This window comes from Mesitornis unicolor, unplaced genomic scaffold (genome assembly GCF_000695765.1).
Source record: "Mesitornis unicolor isolate BGI_N332 unplaced genomic scaffold, ASM69576v1 scaffold5984, whole genome shotgun sequence".
Lineage (NCBI taxonomy): Eukaryota > Metazoa > Chordata > Aves > Mesitornithiformes > Mesitornithidae > Mesitornis > Mesitornis unicolor.
In genome coordinates, this window is record NW_010182012.1 from 26,356 (window position 1) to 30,131 (window position 3,776).

General features: G+C 41.8%; 1 protein-coding gene across 1 annotated transcript in view; it reads left to right on the forward strand.

Annotated features, from left to right (window-relative positions):
- PLA2G4F (phospholipase A2, group IVF) overlaps positions 1-3,776 on the forward strand; it is a 24,967-nt gene that overhangs the window by 145 nt on the left and 21,046 nt on the right. The window lies entirely within an intron of this gene.

Sequence of the window (3,776 nt, forward strand, 5' to 3'; positions counted from 1 at the left end):
CCTTAGCTGATAGGTTCGGCAGTGGCTTCCTGTTACTGCACGTGTGGAAAACCAGTCCTGCACTTCTGCAGGAATTAATCAAGTTTATAATTAGGGGGAAATTTTGGATAACAATAGTGCTAATGGAGATTTCAGGTTCTTATTAAATTCAAGGTCTATGTGAGGCAGCGCAGAGCAGGTCTCTGTTTCCCCTTAGGTTTTGGGGAACAGAATTGAGCTGATGCCAAGTACTTCTTTGGGAGGAGAGTCCAGAATACTGCGCTTTTCATCAGTAGAGACAAAATAGTTGCTTATGTTTTCTTTCCAAATATCTTTGATTATCATTCCCTTTCTGCTCTCTACCATGTCCTACAGGGTTTATTAATGTAGACAAAGATTAATGATTGCTTCACCCCTTGTTCATAATGCAGTGCAACCGCATTAGATAAAGTGGTTTCAATGTGTTTGCCCTTTAACTGGAGTATAATCATTCCATTGTATAAGATGGCCTGGCCAATAACCTCAATTTTTGAATTACACTAAATGTTTGTGAAGGAGCCTTTGCCTAGGAGATCTGATCTGTCATCTGATTACCTGTACCATCCCCAAAATCTACAACTTAAAGTTGAGGTGACTGTTTAATGTCACAAGATGGCTTGCTGCCTGTGTGGCTCTCTGCACTTCTGCTTGCTGTGTGATAAAAGTTCTCTCATTGACTTTATGCAGTTGTTTAGTACTTGGGAAATCAGGGTAGAAGAGACTAGTGTTAGCCTGCTGTGATTTATTTTAACCTGTAAACCACTGGATGTGATGCTTCCCCTTAGGTGCTCACTACATAAATAAATAAAGCTGTGACACTACTTAGCAAAGTTGTGCTGGCTGATAGAGTTTTGTATTGACTAGTTAAGGCTAAATGAGCAAGGGATGGGGCAGCAGGTCACCCTTTTGGCTTTGTATGTGAATTCAACGTGATCACATCTCTTAGATTTTCCAAAGTTTAGCCTTAGTTTCACACATCTAAAGACAAACAGCAATAAGCTGGGAGCAAGCCCATTGTCTGCCACTGCTGTTGTCATACCGAGCTGCCAGCACTGCTCGTGTCACTCCACTGATTATAAAACTTTCCCTCTAGAACACCATGGGTCTTAGGGCTGGATCTGAAGTCCCATTTCATGATTCTGGGTGCACACTTCTAGAAGAGGAGGGAAAGTGCAAGAGGTGCCTAGGAAAGTCAGGAATTTGCTTCTGGGTCTGGAAGCAAACTTGTGGCACTTTGACCACAAGGGAAGGAATTATGGGTGACAGCGTTTACTTGGGGGAACAAGATGGGAGGAAGGTGCTCCTTTGGTAAACCAGGCATTTCTTTCAGCTACCTGATTTGCCTGGTAGCTGTGACCACAAGAAAATATGGCTTAGAAGTTTCATATTTATTTGCTATTCACAGCATTTTCATAATGAAACTGGCGTGCTTATGGTGAGTCCTCTGCATCCACTGAGAGATGTGGAGCGGATCCCAGCGCTTACATCCCACTGTAGAAAGGCAGGTACTGTGGGCTATGTGAGAGTAAAGCCTGCTATGTCCTGCAGCTGGGATAACCTGTTCTGCAGTCACTTGCTGCTACCTCAGAGCCTGCAGTGTAGATGAAAGATACAGGCAGTTGTGAGCAGGGTCGAGTGAGTGAAAATTCAGTCTCGTACCCTCATTAATGGATTTCAAGGGTTGGGCTTTGTTTTTTCTTGCTTCCAATGCTTTCTCCTGAGCTGTGGAAAAGTCATTCTGAAAAATCATTGAACTGCAGAGTAGGAGTTGGTTGCTTACATCAGTTGCATACATCGGTGTGCTGTCATGTGTACTGGTTTAGTCAGAACTGGCATCATTTGTTGTTCATTTCCTATACGGACTTCTTGCTTACGTATTCCCTGACACATTCAGATAGAGCACAGCTGACACTGTCATGCTTCGTTACTCTGCAAGCAAACCTTGCAACATGTTATGACCTTGCTATGCCTTGGCTAACAGATAAGTAGTAAAGGTAGATGCGAAGACTCTGGCGTAATGGGTAGCATAGATTTAGGAGCACAGTGACATGCCTGTTGTATTATATGCCCTTAAATTATGATCTGGGTGTGGAAAATGTATCAGCTGTATAATGACTGGCTGCAAGTCAAAGATTGTTAGAGACGTTTGGAAAGGACTTAACTTTTGAACATCTGTATTGTAAAAGAAGGCGATGCCATCTTCAGGGCGTGTTGTGCAGCCAGACTATCACCTGGAATTCAGACACTAACAGCAGAGGAAGCACGAGTGAAGATTGCTTGGATGGCAGTGGGAGTGTGATGATGTGGCTTCATTTCTCAACAACCTGACGGTTGCAGCACCTTTAGGAAGTGGGTGGGAATAACATATGCAATAACATATTGAAGTTGTCTCTGTAGTTCATTCCCCAACTTGACAAGGTAGAAAGGAGGTCAGATTTTGCCTGAGAAAATAGTGTCAGTGACTAAACAAAATAGAGGTGATTAGGAAAGGTTTATAAAGGAAGAAAAACTGGCATCTGAAGGGTACAGCTCGTGGTGAAATTTGGCCTGAGGGCATGTCTTGTTCCCAGAAACAAATGAGGAAAGGAGTATCTTCAACACGTTGATGCTGCAAATAAGAGCCCTTTAAGAATTATAATAGTATAACGAGTTTATTTACACAAATTAAATTTGGCTTCTGTGTGAGAAATATCTTAGATGATGTGTGTAACTTTTACCATTCACTTGCTGGTCAGGATGGATGGTACTCCCTTAGCACAAGGATGTTCAGTGTATGGTCTTGGTTTTATTGTGTTGTTCAAACCCTGTTTTGCAGAAGCTGGCAGGTATCTTAAAGCGATAAGAAGTAAGGAAAACTACATAAATATGTGACTGCTTAACAAACACAGTATCATTTATCAGACAAGGAATATTCAGTAAGAGTGTGACAGTTCAGGGTCATTGGTTTCCTTGAGATCCTAGTTAATGATACGCAGGCCCTATGGTTTTATATAACATTTGGCACTCTGCAGCATTTTGTTGTAGGTGAAGATCCTGTTGAATTCAGCTGTAGATGAATACTTAGCGTGTCTGAAATTAAACTCTGGTCTCAAGCCAACCACATAGAAAATGATGAATGTGAAGTAATGACCACTTGTGAAAAGCATTTTGAAATGGGATTTAAGAATAGAAAAGATTCTTAGCTGGCCAGGATTGTGTCATGACTGATGGAAATAAGGTAAAATCCCATTCTGTTTTTAAGCCTTACACGATGGCTTCTGTGCAGTCTCTCCACTAAATGCCTTCTAACTGTTTTCTCTGGTCTTCCCCTGCCCTCTCCCACTTCTCCTTCATGATCTTCTATGGTTTGGTCAGACTCTCTTTTCCCCTCTTCACATACAGGCATCTAGATACTAACACTGCTTTCCAAAAATAGCCTCCCAGAAGCTTTCCAGAGCAAGGCTTACATTTTGACCTAGGCTGGTGAAGTGTCAGGCACATTTAGAGTGCTGATACCAGTAACAGACCCGAATGAAAAGGAATTTAAGGTTTGTCTTGTCTTGTTCAAACTGCCCTTAAGTATGTGTTCCTACGAGAAACTTGGTTTTTTCCTCATTGTAACAGCACAGGCTTTCTATATCTTTAGACTTTGCTGTTGAGATTCTTGCTGTGTCTGCTATTACTCAAGCATGCATGTACCTTTGGCAAGTAGTTTTATACTAGCCAAGTCATGATTAAAATTATTTGAGCAGCTTCAGTTGCTGTTTTATCCTTCAGCA